The sequence below is a fragment of the Pinus tabuliformis genome, chromosome X, assembly GCF_031772625.1.
Source record: "Pinus tabuliformis cultivar Carrire ecotype Pingquan chromosome X, CPIR1, whole genome shotgun sequence".
Classification (NCBI taxonomy): domain Eukaryota; kingdom Viridiplantae; phylum Streptophyta; class Pinopsida; order Pinales; family Pinaceae; genus Pinus; species Pinus tabuliformis.
The window spans coordinates 1,415,835,335-1,415,855,726 of record NC_142308.1 but is presented as its reverse complement, the minus strand read 5'-3'; positions in this window follow the sequence as shown (position 1 = coordinate 1,415,855,726).

Sequence of the window (20,392 nt, the reverse complement as noted above, 5' to 3'; positions counted from 1 at the left end):
ACCCAATCAGTTTGTATGGTATCGATGAATTTGCTCTAGTAAAAAATTTGTCACTTGAGAATTTTTTATGGAATAAATGATAGCACATTATGAGGATACAAAAAGCAATACTTTTTTTAGCCAATTGATAAATATCAAACAAAAGGGTTCAATGGTGGAGCACATTGAGGACTTCCAAAAATTGAATATAAGGGTAAAAGATATTCCAAAGGAGCATAGGATTGATGTGTTCATAGGGAATTTAAAGGATAACATTCAACATGAGGTTAGCCTTTGGGAACCTGATTGATTGGAGGAGGCATTCAGGTTGGCAAAAAAAATTATGGCAACAAGGAAGCCTACCGCTCACAACTATAAAGATGGAAGTGTTGTTTCACCTAGCCTTCCACAACCTACAAGGTTGACACAACAACAATTGGAAGAAAAAAAAACAAAAGGGCTTTGTTATAGTTGTGATAGAAAATACACTAAAGGTCCTAAGTGCATTGAGAAGAAATTATTTTACATAAATAGTGAAGAGGAGGAAGAAAAGGAACAAGAAACATCAAAAGAAGAGGATACACACCAGGAACAAACCCTAGAGAAAGAAGAAATAAATCCAACCATATGTTGTAATGAATTGGCTGGAATTACCACTCCTCAAACTATCAAGATAAAAGGACATATCAAGAAGAAAAAGGTAATAGTGTTGATTGATTCGGGCAGTGCCCATAATTTTATTCATTGTAAGATAGCCAAGGAATTAAATTGCTTCGTATATCCATCACTAGAGTTTCAAGTGATGGTTGCAAATGGAGGAACCATAAATTGCTATGGAAAGTGCCATAATATCAAGCTATCCATGGGAGAATATGTGTTGAATAGTCCAATGCTTTCCATTCCAATGGGTGGTGTTGATGTTGTACTAGGAGTCCAATGGCTATAATCTTTGGGTACGATAACTTTTAATTTTCAAGAAATTTTCTTGAAATTTGTTTTGGAAGGAAAGGAATTTGAATTAAGGGGCATCACATGGAAACCAGGAAAGGTAATAAGCTCTAACGACATGACAAATATTCTAAAGAAAGAACAACGAGGCATAATTACACAATTATGTTCACTGGAGGTTCCCACATTGGAATCATATACTTCTCCAAAACTCCAAAAAGTCTTGGACAATCATTCTAGGGTATTTGAGGCTCCCAAAGACCTCCCACCTATTCGTGATCATGATCATGCTATTCATTTGATTCCAGGAAGTTCCTCCAAACATCAGGCTTTACAGATATCCCTATACCCAAAAGAGTGAAATTGAACGTATGCTTGCAGAGATGCTAGAGGTTGGTATAATTCAACCTAGTTAAAGTTATTTTTCTACTCAAACAGTATTGGTGCACAAGAAGGATGGATCATGGCACACGTGTCTAGATTATAGGGAGCTAAACAAGCTCACTATTAAAGATAAATCCCCCATTCCTGTCATTGATGAATTATTAGATGAATTGCATGGAGAAATTTACTTCACCAAGTTAGACCTTCGTTTAGGATATCATCAAATCAGAATGAAGATTGAAGACATTCCAAAAACAACATTTAGAAATCATGAGGGTCATTATGAATTTTTGGTCATGCATTTTACCCTTACCAATGCACCTTCTACATTTCAAGGTTTGATGAATTCCATTTTCAAACCCTTCCTTAGAAAATTTGTGTTAGTATTTTTTGATGATATACTAATCTACAACAAGTCTTGGAAGGATCATGTTCAACATGTTGACAGAGTGCTCAAACTATTGGAGGAGAAACAATTATATGAAAAAACCTCCAAATGATTTTTGGAGTAAAAGAGGTGGAATATTTGTGTCATATTGTATCTCATGAATGTGTTAAGGTAGACCCTAGAAAAATTAAAGCCATTAAGGAATGGAAAATCCCCACATCCATAAAGCATCTGCGAGGATTTCTCAGGTTGACACGGTATTATCGCAAGTTTGCTAATAATTATGGGAAAATAGCGGCACCTCTAACAACATTACTAAAGAAAGATGCATTTTCTTGGACTCTAGAAGCAATGAAGGCCTTTGAACATCTTAAAGAGGCAATGTGCCAAGCACTAGTCTTAGCTACGTCAGGCTTCACAAAAACCTTTATTGTGGAATGTGATGCCTCAGGAAATGAAATTGGAGTTGTTTTAATGCAAGAAGAAAGACCCATTGCTTTCGAAAGTCGTCTAATCAAATGAAAATATTTACACAAAGCTATTTATGAGAAGGAAATGTTGGCAATACTACATGCACTTAAGAAATGGAGACCTTACCTAATGGGAAAACACTTCAACGTAAAAATAGGTCATGATAGTCTTAAATAATTTCTAGAACATAGATTATCTTCAGAAGAACATACAAAATGGGTCACAAAGATGTTGGGTTATGACTTTCAAATCATTTACAAAAAAGGGAAGCAAAATGTTATTGCAGATGCACTCTCAAGAAAGGATGAGGACGTGGAAGCATTTCTTTGTTCCATTTCTATTATCTAACCAGATTGGATAAACGAAGCAAGGGATGAATGGAAGAATGACGAAGAAGTGTGGGCACTCATTCAAAAGTTGTAGCAAGATCCCAGTACATCTGATACATTTTGCTGGAAAATGATTCGTTATGGTACAAATATTGCTTATACGTCTTTAAGAATTCCCAACTCAAACAAAATATTCTTAGGGAATTATACACATCTCCCTTAGGAGGGCATTCAGGATTTTTAAAAACTTACCACAAGGTTAAGAAGGATTTTTTTTGGGATGGCCTTAAATGTGATATTCAAAATTTTGTGGTAGAATGTTTGGTTTTCCAACAAAATAAAGTTGAGACAATTAAGACTCCAAGTCTATTACAACCTTTATCCATTCCAAGTCTATTCAATGGATTTTATTGCAGGTTTACCCAAGTCCAAAGGAAAGAGTGTCATCATGGTGGTAGTTGATAGGCTTACCAAGTATGCACACTTTTGTGCATTATATCATGCATTTAAAGCTAGTATTGTTGCTAATGCATTTATGGAAACAATTTAGAAGATACATGGAAACCCAAAGATTATTGTGAGTGATAGAGATCCTATTTTCACTGGAAATTTTTGGATAGAATTATTTTCTTGTCTGGGTACTCAGTTAGCTCATAGCTCATCTTATCATCCTCAATCTGATGGGAAAATGAGATTGTGATCAAATGTTTGTAAGGATATCTCTGTTGATTTGTGTCTGATAAAAAAACACAATGGGTCAAATGGTTTCGTCTGGCTGAATGGTGGTGTTAGTGTCGGTCTTGAGCCCTCCATCGGTGATCAAAAGCTCTTTGCATATGCATAGGTAGGTGTCTCATCAGTGTCAGTTTTGCATCCCGTTAGGCATGCCATAAAACTGATGGAGGAGTTGGTCCTTGTTCCCTTCTTGGCTTTGCTGGATCAGGTCATATCATAATGAGGTTGGGTCATACTTGTTTTTATTTTTGTCTTGAGGTCCCAAGCCTTAGGTCTAGGGTTTTGGTCAAAAATCACTGCAAGGTCACGAGTCAAAGGTCCATGAGTGCCCAGCAAGCCAGAAGGAGGTTTGTACATATGTTCCATTGATATTTTTCATCAGGTACAGATCATTTATACCTTGGATTTAAAAACCCTGTTTTTAAACCCAAGGTCATGTAATATTTGTAAAAAATAAGGAAAATTTCAAAAGTCTTCAAAATGCCGGCAATAACCCTGGTCTCCTCGCCAGAGTCCATCAGATGGTCAACCTGCAAAAAGAATGAAGTTAAAGCGCCTCAAAAGCTAAATTCAGGACAAAGCAACTCAAGAAACAGTGTTAAAGTGAATGCCAAAATAGAACATTGGAGAGTGGGTTTTGTGATTTAATTTTTTCAAATTCAACCTACAAGAGCTAAATTTCCCTCTAAACATTTCATTATGCCTCTATGAGATAACAAAGAGGAGCAAGAGGGCGAAAATAGTGAAGGAGGTCGAATTGCAGTGAAATTGGAGAGTTTCTCTGGTGCACGACCACTCGGGCAGGGTGCGTGACCACCTGGGCGGTGCGCAACCACTCGAGCCCTCCTCCGTAGTGCAAATTTTACACTGGCGCGACCACTCGAGCTGCGCGCGACCACTCCAACCCTGCGCGCGACCACTCGAGCTGTAACTTGCAGAACCGGCCCAAACTCACTCAAATTGCCTTGTGACTTGTAAATTGCTCGAGGTAGGCCTCTCAAATGTTTTGAATGTTGAAAATAAGGATGATGAGCTTGTGTTTGTGCATTTTTATCATCAAAATTATGAAGAGAAATAGGTTAAGTGATTGCTTGTTCTTGTAGGCAATTTTGCTAGGGTTATGTTTGATTTCAAGGTTTTTAATTCCTTTTATTCCCTCCATTACTCCTATTAGATTCACACTTGTCATCATGTGTCTCAATTTCATCTCATTTGCAAAGAATGAATCTCAATTCCCCATTCCCTACACCTAAAACCCTAATCCCTCTCATATGCATCCCTAAACCCTAAACCCTCTATACAAATCTGTCCCAAAACCCTAATTCATTCCCCACAGCAATATCATTATAAAAATATGTAAAACCACAGCAAAGATCAGATAGTGATGTGTAAAAGGAAAGAGCAATTGCAATGGTAAAAATAATAAAACAAAAAAGACAAAAAACAGAGGAAAAGATTACTATGTGTAGCCAAGCCATTGCAAGAACAAAAGAAACTTATTGCTGTGCATAGTCCTCACAAATACAGTGAAAAGGAGGCTGTTATTCATAACAAAAATAAAGTAAATACAGCTGTACCTATTTGTTAAAGGACAGGTTGCCTTGAAATACTGTTTGTAAAGGAAGATTGCTGTGTTTTCAGACCCAAACCTATGTATCTTTTTTCCTTCTATTCCCCTAGATGCAATACATCTCCTTTCTCTTTGAATCTGTCAAAAAAAGCCTTTCCCCTCCCCTTATGACAAATGCAAATTAATCCCTTATTGCCCCTTAGCATCAAAAGCATATCAGTCCCTTGGAAAAATAGAGTATGCTTCAAAATGTACAGTCAAAGGACATAATTAAAAAGCAAGCTGTTGATGCTAGTTATCATTGTTGCCCTATACCCCTGTATCATGCTATCCTTTACCCCCTGTTGAAAATTGTATTGTCCTTTCCCTTGGTGACCTTATTACATGTCTTCCCTATGAGATAACATGTTTGAAATTTTGTGAATTATTCCTTAAAAGTTCCCTGTTTTTATATATTTTCCCATTCCTTATGAAAAAGTCCCTCCCCTAACATTTCCCTCATGATTTTTTCCCCTTGAAAACAGCATACTTCTCAGCATTTTGCAGGCAGGGCAGCAGTCAACTTTGTCTATTTTCTCCACCTTGCTCAATAACACCATGTCAACCACTGAAACTGAGCAAGGTGATGACCGGTCTTCTTCTACGGAGGTTGAGGCACAGCAGAGGCCTCGTAGGGGTGGCAAAGGTGGTCATCATAGGAGAGAAGAGCCCACATCTTTAGCAGAATTACAGGCTTGCCCATTGGTAGTGACTTGTTTCCAATACATGTCATGTTTCCAGTTTTGCGAGAGGCTTGCCCAGATTCAGCACCACAGGGAGTTGGCCCGGCTATTTGTTTTGCGCCTTCATGATGGGCAGGTTACTCTTGCAGGGTGAATTTTGTGTTTTCTCCTGAGATGATTTCAGAGGCTACCGGGATACCCAATGTGGGTGAGGTGTGGCCAAAGCGCAAATGGCTGGATTTTGTTTATTTTGAGCCATATGTCAGGCCAGCATTCGTACATCACTTGTTAGGGAACTTTCCTTTCAGATTCCTCCGAAAGGAGTATGCTCCGATCATGCGGCTTATCATGCATTACTTCACATGTGAGGGAAGGTTTTCACGAGTCTTTGCTTGTCACATTCGCCTGTTGATGCACTTTACCCGAGTGAGGATGATGAACATCCCGGTTTACTTCTTCCATGATATTCAGAGGATGGTGTCCGTGTTTCAGAGGCAGTCCCCAGCTCAGCAGTACAGGAGTTTGTGCCATCATGGTCTCATTCAGCTCATTGTTTCCCATCAGTTGAGTCAGCAGGGCATTCCATGGGCAGACTTCATTTCTCATGAGGTTTTTACAGTGCCACCACAGCCACAGCCAGAGCCAGAGGTCATTCATGAGGCGGGAGGTCCATCACACTAGCCCGAGATTATTGTTCCGAGACATGTGGCTTCTTCACCTCGGGTCACCTATCAGAGAGGTCCTAGGACCTTATTTGCAGCAGCTCGACGAGTATTTTCTCCACAACAGGTGGAAGGGGTCTCGTCATCTTCTTCAGATTAGCGAGTGTTATCTCCGCACTAGGTGGAAGGGGCCTCGCATTCTTCATCAGCAGAGGCAGTACGGGATGGCAAGCAGCCCATGATTGAGGATGAGAGAGCTGGTGATACACATGATGATTTCATTGGTCATGATGCCCGCTCTCCTTCTTCAGATTTTTATGAGATTATCAGGCAGAGAGAGGAGGAGAACCTCGTGTTGCAGCAAAAGCTCCAAATGGCTCAATGGACCATCACTTATCTAGAACAACGCACCAAACAATTAGAAGAAGAAAAAGAACTTGATGAGCTATGGAGGATCCGCGGTAATCGAGGTTTGAACCGTAGGAGGCCTGGGGACCCATTGCCTGCTGACCGGGAGTCTTTGCTCATTCAGGCAAATGCTCGCTTGGAGAAACTGTTGGAGAAAGCCAACCAAGACAAAAGGCTGCTACGGAACATGAAAACTCATTATTGGGCGAGAATGCATGTTTGCAAGGCAAAAATGAAGATACTCCAAAGGAAGTTGTCCGAGGCCCGCAAGAGGAGGAAGAAGACCAACCCACTCTGTATCTTGGCTGAGGCCTCTCTTACTCACCATGATACTCATTAGCCTCCTCCTGGCAGCAAACTCAAGAAATTTTGAGAGTTTTGAGGCATTTTTGGCATTTTTGAGAATTTTACAGGTTTTGGCCATTGGAGTGGTCTCACCCCGCGCGCGACCACTCGTGGGGACAGCTCAGAACGGGGAAAACTCTACATTTTTGGAATTTTCATGCAAAAATACACTTGCCTATGCATGGGGTCAAATTTTTATGGAGATTTGGGCCTCCAAAAGCTCAAAATACATGCAAATTTTGACTTTTTGCCTTTTTTTTGAGTTGCAGAAAGCTGTCTTGGGAGAAATGACTTTTGAGGGGTCAAATCAACTCCAAATTCAGAAATTCCAGTTGGGTTGGAAAGTAGACTCATAGAACTTTCCAATGAGCTATCTTGTACTTGAGTTGGACACCAGGAAGGCCCTCAAACACAGCTGCCAATGTGCGCGACCACTCCAAGGCAGGGGCACGACCACTCAGGGAAATTTTGCCAGTTTGACCATTTCGGCCTGCAAAACTCAGTTTTTACTATGGTTGAATCTTAATGCTTGTAAATGATGGATTTTTGGATAATTTTCATGGCACATGGATACATTTACTCTCCTTTAACACTTCTAGAAGTTTCCTTGATGTAAATAGTGAATATTAAATGCATGGATGGGTTACCTAAGTTTTAGAGGCAAGTTGTTTTGACTGCCTATTATCTAGTGCTCAGTTTAGAATTAGTTGAAACAGCTCCTAGGAGGCTGAGCTCGACCCCTAGAGGTAGGGAAAGAAGTTAGATCATCTATATTATGCCTTCTCTTGCTCATTTTCAGGGTTGGACTCTTGAGGGAGAAACTCTATTGTATATTTTACTTGTATCTCTGCAATTTGAGAAAAAGGAAGGCCAGGGTTTTGCAGACATCATTGTGGATTCTTGTGGATTATTGTGTTGATGGTGTTGTTATAGACAATTTTGTGCCTTACAGCAACAAGCATGAATTGTCAATAATCCAAGGGATCCAAAGTTCCCTAAACATGATGTTCCTACCCCTAGAGGAACAAGGTCAGCAAACCAACAGCTCTCAGATCAGTTCTCCACCTGAAAACACTCAAAAACAAGCAATCCTGAAATCAAAGCAGGTGCTCCACTAGGTTTCTGCGCTGAAACTCAGTTGCTCCATGGTGTACCTGCGTTGCAAAGCAAGTGGGACAAAGGCCACCTGCGCTGAGCGAGATGGGACAAGTGGCACAATGAGTCATTGCTTTGGAATCTTCCAAAAATGACACTTGGATCAGGGATTTCTCCTTGTGATGAGTCAGAGGCTTTGTTTCTCCAAGTGGAAGCAAGCTTCACCAAGTGGACTCAAGAACTGAAGATCAACCAAAGATTAACTGAAGAGAGAGAGGACACAAGGCAGCTACACATCAGTTGCAAGCTGACTCATCCTTTCTCAATTCATCTATATATTGAGCTCTCTCCTATGAGCTCAGGAGGCTGGAATTTTGTGCAAAGTAATGATATGCTGTTGGTTTCACTATAGAACTATTGGGTGATTGTTTGAGAGAGGTGAAGAGGAGAAATTCTTTCTGCTGGGAGGTGTTGCTGGGTTGGAGCCTTCAATGGTTGTAATACTCTCAGAACCTTTATTTCTTCATTAATAAAAGCTATTGAGGTTCTTCTATGTGCTCTTGTTTCAATGATATATTGCGATGATTGCATGTTTGGTTTACACTAATCCATGAACCAGTTATGATTGCATGCCTCTTGTAGTTTCCTTCTTTGTTGTTTTGCAGGATCTCATTGTAGCTGGGCAAGCAAAAGAACAAGGAGCTAGGAGCAAGCGGCCAAAGAGAGGAGTTTGGATTCGACATTAAGCGCAAGGAAACGGTTAGTGCATTTCTCCATTCTCTTTTGCTTTCATAAAGAAGTAAACCTTAAGTAGTTTGTTTTACAGTTGTTGCTAAGGAACTATCACCCTTAGAGTGGGATAGGGTCATTCGAGTCAGATACTTTTCCCTACAACAAACTGGCGACTCCGCTGGGGATCGTATCCATTTGATTGTGTTTGTAGTATCTTGCTATTCATTTCCTGAACAAAAGAGTACCAAATCGAAAAGCTTTTGACTATATCAAAAGCGAAGTAGAGGGCAGCTACTCTAGCTCATTTCTGAGCAAGTTCATGATTTGAAGAGCTGATCTACAAGGATCCTTGTAAGCTCTTAGTGATAGCTTTTTACCTTCCTAATCATCCCTTTGAGTGTGCTTGACTGATTGCTTCTGATTTGAGCAAAAACTGTGCATTTTTGAGAAAATTATGACCCGGAAACTGTGAAAACGCAACTTTCGTTTTCCAAAGCAGGTAGTACACAGGCTACCTGCTTTGCAACGCAGGTCCCGAAGGGGCTACCTGCGCTGAGAGCCAGACTGGCTGTGCAGCACCTGCGTTGGCCCAAATTTTCCTAGTGCATTTGGGGTTTCCTCCCTTTTTCTTGCCTGTTTTCACTATTGATTTGGCTGCCAGTTACCAGTCTTGCACCTGTTCTGAAACCAATATTACTTGCCATCATTCCGCCTCTGTTATATAACAAAATTGTACTTGTTATTTGTATTTCTTACTCATTTACAATTTCCCATAACGAAAAGTAAACTAGTCTTGCTTTTGGCCTCTTAGATCTGAACCTGTGTTAGGCATTTTGCTGGTCTAAAGAGTTAGCTTGTCTGCTGTCCATAGCTGATTAGCCTTTTTACTTTCGTTAGTATGGTTTGATTTCATGTATTTCCAGTGATTAAGCAAGTGAATCTTAAGGTGTCTTTTGATTTTGGACAAACTTGTTTGTTTTCGCTCTAAATCGAAATCAAAGTTATATAACCACTTTCTTTTTGTAATCCATCCACATTAAGAAAGGGAAAAGAAAATACATGCATTGTGCATTTTTCATTTGAAAAAGTTTGCATGATGATTTAGGAGAAAGTGCATTAGTTTGTGCTGTATGAACTGTGTGAAAAGATTTGCCTTTCTTCTCCCTCAGTAGTTAAGATTTTCATTAGTCAAAAAGATTTGAAAAAGCTTGCTTCTCATCTTAGGCTGCATTTAGGAATTGTTCATATACATCTCGTGGTGAACCTTGAAAGGAAAACTTTAAAAAGATCAACTTAAAATATACTGAATGAACCTAACAACGCATTTGAAACATAACGCAAACATCTAGAGGTCTAGGTAGAGACGTGTTCCGGCGTCGTTAAACATAGTGACTGTCGATCTCTACGAAGGTGGGTGATTCCTCCTGAGAGTCGGTGGCACTAATACGGACTTGTGCTCCCACGTACCGTCGCATATATATTGGGAGACCCCTATAGGCAATTATCCTTTATCCATAGGAAGCCGTGTCGGCCGCCCTACTGATCGCGATGCAGTGAACACAACATTCACGAAGATCGACCACCCGTACCGTAAAACGTATTCTGTGGTTTCGCGAAAGGTTTGGCACACCCTCTGCCTAGATCTCCAGAGCAGTTTCTTTTGGCCCTTTTCAAACTCTATAACTGAAAAGGTCCAACCGAGCATTTGTCACTTCAGGCTCGTTAATACATTGAAGGAGACTAGAGTCATCTTTAGCTTTTTCTCGACTCTTAAAACATGAAAAAGCAAAGTTATGTTTAAAAGCGTCTAATAAAATTCATTCAAAACGGAAACACAAATTTTTCCCCTTTATATTTTAGTTGATCGAGTAATCCGCAATCGTGGAAGAAAGTCAATTGAATATCCGTCGTTCTTGGAGGCTTGCGAGTCAACCGTCTTTGTCTCCGGAATCGAAAATAATCCGGACAAAGCGAGCTCGTCGAACCAGTTCAAAATCTCCTTTAAAAGTTAGAACAAGTGTTCCGACAACATCTGAGATTCTGGTTACTCCAAACATTTCCGGAAATCCTGCCTCTATAGAAGAAGTTCAACCGCCACAGAAGGACAGTAATACTGATCCTAGTCTGGGGGAAAATACTTGTATAACTGAACCAGTTCCATCTGTAACTGGTCCAGAGAGTTTTGTTCTTCAAACATCTGTCGCTGTTGATACAACCCCTTCTTCGGCACCAGAAATCTTTTACGGACCTGACGGTCTTCCTCTTCCACCTGGTCTGATTGCGATAGAGGAAATTATAGAGGAACCGCAAGTATCCACTCCAATTCATTTTGGAGTAGAGGTCACTCTATTTCCTGCTACAACAGAAGTTTGTCCATCACCAGTGGAAGTTCCTGTAGAATCACTAGGCAATCAATTGGATAGACTCAAAATGTCTGAACAACCGTCGACATCTAGGACTGTGTCAAATGACACGGCGACAGCAGAATTACCTGCTGCAAATCCAACAATGTTCGCCGGCATACCATCTGTCCCAACTAGCTCTCAATCGCTAGAAGGAGTCCACTAAGGGACTATATCGACAGTATGGTCTGTTCCTGTTTGTTCCGGAGTAATGTCTGGTAACTCTTATGGTGAGACTCATCAAATTGACCCTTTTGGGAATCAATTTAGGCCATCCAGTCCTCCAGGACAATCAATTGCCTTGAGTTCTGGATTACCACCGTATGGGGGGCAGTATGCCTTTTCATTACCCCCTCCGGGAGGGTACCCATACGGGAGTTCTCAACCTTACTCAAGTTATGGTGGAATTGCAACGAGTAGTTGGGTACCTATGCTATCCCAGCCACCAAGAGTTGTATATTCTATGCAACAGTGTGTACCTGCGACGAACATCCCAACTACACCGACTATTGTAACCGTGTCGCAAATTCAAACGATGCCTGTTGTATGTCAACCTCAGATTTCTCAGGTTCTCATGCAACAGCCCCTTGACCCTGCGACCCAACCACAATCGCCTACTGGTGGGGCAACACAAGTACAATCGGGTACAAGTACCCCACATCTTGGTCCAATGGTTAGTGTAGCACAACAACCCATGGTATCGCAACCATGGATAGTGCAATACCAACAGCCACAATTCCAGCAAGTGTACCAAGGTTCTGAACAACAAATCTTTGCGAATACTGGACAACCATATATCCAAAATGGTCAAAATCAACCACTTTATAGTGGTCAAGTCCATCAACCGTATCAGTCATACCAACATCAACTCCATTACGCTGGTATGCAAAGACCAACTGTTCAGGCGATTCCATCGTACCCTGGTTACGCTTCACCTAACTTGAATCAACAGTTACCATTCGTGGCGACTTTAGAGTTGCCTGATTTACATCGGTTAACAAATGATCCAATTGCTTACGCCCCATGGTGGCCAGTGATCCCACACAAACTTCCATCCGACATTCCTAAATTCAATGGAAATCCAGGTGAAGACCCGTCGAATCATGTGATGACATTTCATCTGTGGTGTTCGTCGTACACTCTAAATGATGATTCAATAAGGCTTCGCCTCTTTCAGAGGACATTGACAGGTCCAGCAGCAAAATGGTATATAGAATTGCCAAGAGCTTCGTTCGACAATTTTAGCTCCCTTGCCACGACATTCTTAACCCACTTTCAATTACCAATAAGGTATGAAACGGGAACAGAAATATTGACTAACTTCAAACAGACAACCGCAACTCATATATCAGATCATATACATGAGTGGCGACGTCGACGAAGAATGGTTAAAACATACGTTCCTGATCAGCTTTTAGCTGAGTGGTTTATAAAGTCGTTACTTCCGGCCATAACGGAAGATGTGGCGAAGGGGGGAGTCGTAACAGAAGAGCAGGTTATTGCTCGTGCACAATATTTGGACTTAGTATATACTCAGTCCGGCACGCTCTATGACAAAATACCAGACGCCCCTAGACCAGAGTTTTCAATCCCTCCTCCTCCTAAATCAAATAGTGACTCCCATGCCGGCGACGGCGTGATTGGCACGGCAAACACGAATCCGAAAAGGACCCATCAAAAGAAGGCCCGTAAGGATTCGAACCAAAATGCGCATGAAGAAGTTCTTGCTTCGGAAGTAAATGCCATATCGACAGATAAGGGCAAAGAAACCAATCAACCAGGAAGCAAGAAGAAGCAAAACAAAGGGAAGAAAGATCAAAGAAAGTCATCTCCTCGAAAAACTCCTCATAGAGAGGAGAAACCACCTGGGGGGTGTCACATATGTGACGATGATCATTGGACGGCAGATTTCCCGTACAAAGCTGAGTTTAAAAGATTCGTAAAGAATCCGCATACTCCAGCTGTGTTGACTGATCCTTTTCCCGATCCAAGTCAGAATCTGGTTGATAGTGGAAATGCTTCCCCATCGCAAGTCATGATGTTGTCAAGTTTTGAGCGCCAAGATGATGCTTTAATTTCAACATTAAACAAAAGTCATGGGAATTCACAGTTATTGAATGGCGAGAGAAAAGGTCGATCAGGCAGTTCGACCACGACTTCAACAGAAGTTGTGCCACCATCCAATACAAGAAGCATTCCAACAATCCATGGAGGCAATCATCCTCTCCCATATATCGGAGTAATTTTCCTAAAAGGCCCTTCTTCAATGGGTACTTTTGCTCCACCACCGCCGAGTAATCTAGCGGAAATGGGTGCAGTGGAATATGAAGCCTTCTATTTTTAATGGATCTAAAGAGATGAGGATAGTTCTTATATCATGTCAACCTCGTTAAAAAATGAAATAAGGAGTTAAGAGGATAGTTCTTTACGATGTCAACCTCTTTAAAAAATGAAATGTCCCCTCAAGGATTAGGGGGCATATGCCTCGTCTGCATTATTATGCTAGAGGGCATCCATTTCGAGCAGTTTTAGCACACAGTTCATGCTCGTTAAAAAATAAACGCAAGATCCGAGCAGTTTTAGCGCATAGTTCATGCTCGTTAAAAAATAAACATAAGTTGTGAGCAATCTTCCCCTAGAGTTCAAGCTCACCCAGAAAAAATGAACCGGTAAATAACCTTGGTAAATGTAACCTTTGACAGCCATATTAAAGCCCTTTGGTCGTGTTCTTGCAGTTTCACCTCCATCCGTTCATTTGGCCAATCGTTCATCTCCATATGTTTGTTTACCCATTTTGAGGAACAGCTGCGAAGAGTGATCTCACTAAGCCATCCTTGTGACACTGCCGTGATTGGAATATTCCAACCTGTACCTGGAATCTGCTGCTGCCCTGTTAATCACTCGTTCCTCAAAAGACGAGTCTTCTTTGAGCTCTTTTCACTGACTCGTAAAATATGAAAAGTTTGCCGAGTTTTGGCCTTCCAGCTCATTAAAGCGACCGGAAGAGCTATCCCTCCTCTAGATTTTAATCTTTTTGGACCTGAGGGATTATTGCACAAAAAGATCGAGCGCTTGTTTTGTTCGGCTCGTTAAAGCAATCGAAAATTCATCCCTTCTGTATTGTTTTATACTTTTTCGGACTTAAGGGATTAGAAGACGAAAAAGGAATTTTGGAGTTAACTTTCCGTACCTTTTCAGACTCTCTAAAAATGAAAAGGACCGAGTTTTCCTTGTCGTTAGACTCGTTAAAATGATTAAATAGCGACAAACTTGTCTTTAGACGAGAACGAGTTTCCCTATCGCTAGGCTCGTTAAAACATAGCGATGGGCTTGCCCGAAGGGCAGGTTATAGAACAAGCATATGTTATCCTCCTCAAGCTTGACAAAAATAAAGAGGTACTGGTCAGCAATGACTGGGGAAAAATTGGGAGAACCTCACAGCATTAATGGTAGCAAGTCGCTCTTGAACATGACACTTTGTCCTCCGTATCACATCGGGTTGGGTTGTTTCATTCACCGGTCTCATAACTATGGTCCTCGCCACACCATCCACAATTGGGGTAATGCTACCGATCCATCACATCAGTGTCGTTATATGTTCAAGAGATGTGGTTCTGCAAAGAGTCAACCGTGTCCCACCCACTGCCATACATTATCCTTCATCCACTTCATGACCGCCACCCTGAATCATACATCACAGTTTGTTTTCACCTCATCACAATCACTAGCTCCGTTCCGTTTCACTGATGTGGGATTCATTTAGGCCCTCCTTTGACGGATCGCTCCTTGTCGACATCAGCTCATTATCCAAGGAGTTGATCTAGGAACAACCCCTTCAGTACTTTGAAGCTTGCATGCCTCAATGGCAAGTTTCTCACTTCCGGCGACAGGTATACATCAATGACCTTCGACCAGAGGATTTTGCATGGTGGTCGACGCCAAGTCCTTTATTCCCACCATGTGAATTGTACTGCTGTACCTTGAGGGTCATCATCCTTATTGGTGATTCCTCTCGCGCTTGTTAACGGTTTACATCATTGGCCGGTAATCAAGCGATGTCTTTCCATGTTCGACTTCAAGAAATTCTCACATGGATCGACTTGTACATCGAGTGAAGATCGGAAGAGATTGAAGACCCCGGATCTAGTCTCATCCATCCGGGCTGCGATATATATTCAGGATATAAAGACATTTGATATGTACATCATTGCAGCAGATGATCATCCTTCTCAAAGGATGATAATTTCAGCAGAGAATTATCAGTCTACAATCAGACGATCGTCTGTTCTATGTACCAAAATGTATTTATAAAGCTGAGCATGGGAATGCCCGCCTCAGCTAGATCATGAAAATGTATGAAAAATAATGTATCGTATTGTATCTTATTACAGGACACTTCTCAGCAGATTGAATGAACTTCGGATCCTCTCAATAAAGCATTTCACCCGATAAATGACCTCATACTTTAGGGGGCATCTGTTATAGACAATTTTGTGCCTTACAGCAACAAGCATGAATTGTCAATAATCCAAGGGATCCAAAGTTCCCTAAACATGATGTTCCTACCCCTAGAGGAACAAGGTCAGCAAACCAACAGCTCTCAGATCAGTTCTCCACCTGAAAACACTCAAAAACAAGCAATCCTGAAATCAAAGCAGGTGCTCCACTAGGTTTCTGCGCTGAAACTCAGTTGCTCCATGGTGTACTTGCGTTGCAAAGCAAGTGGGACAAAGGCCACCTGCGCTGAGCGAGATGGGACAAGTGGCACAATGAGTCATTGCTTTGGAATCTTCCAAAAATGACACTTGGATCAGGGATTTCGCCTTGTGATGAGTCAGAGGCTTTGTTTCTCCAAGTGGAAGCAAGGTTCACCAAGTGGACTCAAGAACTGAAGATCAACCAAAGATTAACTGAAGAGAGAGAGGACACAAGGCAGCTACACATCAGTTGCAAGCTGACTCATCCTTTCTCAATTCATCTATATATTGAGCTCTCTCCTATGAGCTCAGGAGGCTGGAATTTTGTGCAAAGTAATGATATGCTGTTGGTTTCACTATAGAACTATTGGGTGATTGTTTGAGAGAGGTGAAGAGGAGAAATTCTTTCTGCTGGGAGGTGTTGCTGGGTTGGAGCCTTCAATGGTTGTAATACTCTCTGAACCTTTATTTCTTCATTAATAAAAGCTATTGAGGTTCTTCTATGTGCTCTTGTTTCAATGATATATTGTGATGATTGCATGTTTGGTTTACACTAATCCATGAACCAGTTATGATTGCATGCCTCTTGTAGTTTCCTTCTTTGTTGTTTTGCAGGATCTCATTGTAGCTGGGCAAGCAAAAGAACAAGGAGCTAGGAGCAAGCGGCCAAAGAGAGGAGTTTGGATTCGACATTAAGCGCAAGGCAACGGTTAGTGCATTTCTCCATTCTCTTTTGCTTTCATAAAGAAGTAAACCTTAAGTAGTTTGTTTTACAGTTGTTGCTAAGGAACTGTCACCCTTAGAGTGGGATAGGGTCATCCGAGTCGGATACTTTTCCCTACAACAGGTGTGTTTCCTACTTGTCATTGTAAGTGTGTTTATGTGTTCCATCTCTTATTCTATTGCTTCCAATTAAACAAAAGAAGTGATAAAGTTTGAATTCATGCATGCCATGCTCAGCTTTCAATTTTGTTTAATATTTATGTTTTCCACCGTCTAAAGAGGATTCAAAGTCATTGTTTGCCCTCTTTAGCTCCCTCTCTTTCTTCCTTGATCATCCATATCAGCTTAAGGCATCAGCAAAAACTCCTTCCTTTCCCTAAAGACCCACCTGCAAAAACTGAGCTCAATCCCCACACCCTGAATTGCACTCCCTCGAATTGCCACCAAAAACCCCAAAAAGCTTTAAATCAACCCTCCTCATCAGTTTACTAGCCTAATATATTTGATCCTAATTGGTCTGCTCACCTCATTGAAAAAATACCTTGAGTCTGACCGGAGAGAGCCTTCTCCTTCCTCGTAGGTCTAGCTACGAGGTGTAATGGTTTGATGTAGCCTTGAGATTTGTCTATCTCAGCCTAGGTGAAATTTCAAGCGCTAACAGGTGGTATAACACTTCCTTCCATACTGAAACAAAAATGACCCCATTTATGGCGCTTTATGGATATCATCCACCATCCATCACGTCACATTTAAGAGAAAATTCTAAGGTTCAAGCAGTGGAAGATCACATCGATCATCAACAAAAAGTTCTCCAACTCTTAAAGGATAACCTCACTTTGGCACAGAATAGAATGAAACAACAGGCATATCAACATCGAAACGAAAGAAGTTTTGATGTAGGTGATTGGGTATTTCTATGGCTACAACCATACAAAAAAATGTCCCTCAAGCAAGCTAAGAAGGATAATAAATTATCACCAAAGTATTATGGTCTGTACAGGGTGTTGCAAAAGATTGGTACTATGGCATACAAATTGGAACTTCCTGCATCTTCCTGAGTGCATCCAATTTTCCATGTTTCATGCTTAAAGAAGGTTATAGGTGACAAGCTCCCAGTTCAAACAATATTGCCAAAGCTTGATGAGGAAGGAAAAATCATATTGGAACCTAAAGCAGTCGCAGAAACAAGAACTCAACAACTACGAAATCAATCAGTTTCAGAGTATCTCATCAAGTGGAAGAACTTACCCGCTAAAGATTCTACATGGGAGGATGAGAATTTTATACAAAAGCATCCAGAACTACTGAAGCGTTGAGGAAATTTTTTTTTGAAGGAGAGGGGCATGTTAGGTCCATATAATACTAGTGTATTCCCTTATTATTATTTTCATTGTACCTCTTATTGTTATTGTTGTGCCCACGTTGTCCCCATATTGTTATTATTGTGCCCCATAGAAGCCCACTATTGTTATTGTTGTGCCCTTAAATTATTATTGTTATGTCAACTCCAATTATATTGTGACCCCTTAGACTCCTATATATAGAAAGGAGGTCTTGTCATTTGTATCATCCAAGAATTGTTCATTTGTGTAATGTAAAGGAGGTTGTCCCCTCTAAGAGTCTGATTTTGAAGGTGTTTATCTCTCTTTTCTTTTATTTTGTGCGCTGGTTGCATAAAATACAAAGCATGATGGCTATGATCATACAAAAAATCATCCAATCATGTATCCACCCTTTGTCATCAGTGGACATATATTCTTGATTATTGTACATGTAATGTTAGGTTATGTGTTGAGCATGGGTATGCCTCCCTAAAAAAGAATATCGTGATGTAAATGCATTGTGATAAATGATGATCCAACAAGTTTTTGTTGATTCAAACTTGTCACAAGGTAAAGAACTTCAGTCAACAGTTGCAATTTCTGACTTTGCGTTTTAGGGGGCAATCTTTTATAGGCCATTTTGTCACATCTATTCATAGGCCTACAAACTGGATCAATCAACATCCATGAACACCTTGTCGTCATCCATACACAAAGCCATAAGCACGACTATCCAAAATCCATGATTTTCTAACCTTGACTACATTCTAGTGATTTTAAGGCCTAATACACCCTATCCCTTTAGGGACCTACGTTCAACAACATGTTGCTCATTTCTGCACCTGCTCTGATAAGAGTAGGTTGTCCCTTGTTGGGGGTGTGCTGATTCTAGAAATTCAAGAAAAATAAAAAGAATCCCGAAGCTTCCTCTTCCAGAAGCTTCCAGGAGTTGTTACAACCATTTACCTTGGATAAGAAATTTGAATCCTATCTCATCCTATATTGGATATTTCACCTCTTATCCCTTGAGATCATCCTCCCATCAAGAGTGGATCTCAAGAATAGATTGGTAAATTGATAAGAATTCCTAAACTAACATATTCTCCTATATATTTACTTCCATCCACAAGCTATAGGTTGACTTTTGGAGACTAATCATACCCTTATGCTGTTGCTTTGGTCATAAGAGAGTTATCATTCCCATGCTTTAGGATGACCTTGAGGTGTACACTGTGGCAATGAAGGACAAGTGAACTTGGGAGATCTCTAAAAGATCAACTTCCAATTTTGGTTGTAAACTCTCAACCTTTCATATTTATACAAAGAGTATACCATTTTCCTATATGTTTTATGTTATATTTACATTCATATATTTCAATTCTATGCTGATGCATTAAACAAAGTGATTGGATAATGCTACATAGATGTCGTAGATTTTTGGCCTGTGTTGATTGTTTGTGCAGGTTTTAATTATAGCGATAAAAGCTACATTTGGAGCTTACAAGCCAAGAGGAAAGAAGAGCTTGCGACAGATCACAAGTAAGCATATTTCCATTCTCCAATTCCTCTAAGGATAAATTTACAGTATTTGATTTTTGTTTTTCTAGAACAAGACACTAGGTCTAGGGAAGATACTTCTATCTGCAGTCTTAGATACCGTATAAAAATGCAGATGCAAAAATTCAACATGCACTTCTCAAGTCCATCATCAGACCTTGGAAAGAGTTTGTCTTCAACAAGAACATAACAATCATTGGATATGAAAAGGAGGTGTCATTTCATACTCTAATTTTTTCAAAGCCCATTCAATTTCAGAGTTGGATTTCTTTAGGACAACTCATTTTCACTTGTTTCTTTTCTACAACAACAAAAAATTGTCAAATGCTAACATTGTGACAGAGTTGTCCATGTGAAAGATAATTATTTTGATCTTCACCCATGTGAGACTTGTGGTAAGCATACTCATCATTCAAACATATGCTTCAGAAGCAAGCCTTATGCAAGAATGAAGATTCACTTTGGATGGTTTGATTCTTGGAAATGGGCTTCAACAACCAATAAGATATTTTGGTCATACCATAAAATTTGTTCTCGAGTATTAAGAAGTCTTGCAGTTGGGTTTTATTCATATTCTCACCTTGTATATGACAGGGGGGAATTGAGGGTAATCTACAAGCTTCAAATATAAATCAAGTGAGCCTTAGCCACAACCTGAACCTGTTGCCTGAGCCTAGAGCTAGATTAAGCCATACCTAGATTCAAAGTTGTAGATAGAGACAAAGAATCCCATGAGAATGCCTTTTGTTGGTGGCCTTCCTTAAACCATTATAGGTTGAGACCTAAATGGTCTCCCTTTCCAGAACACTTTCTATAGTAGAGGAATTTAGAGTCTAGTCAGATTTAGAAGAGTTCTATGTTGAGACCTCAATGGTCTCCCTTTTTTAGAACATTCCTCTAACAAAAGACTTCAACTTCTAGCC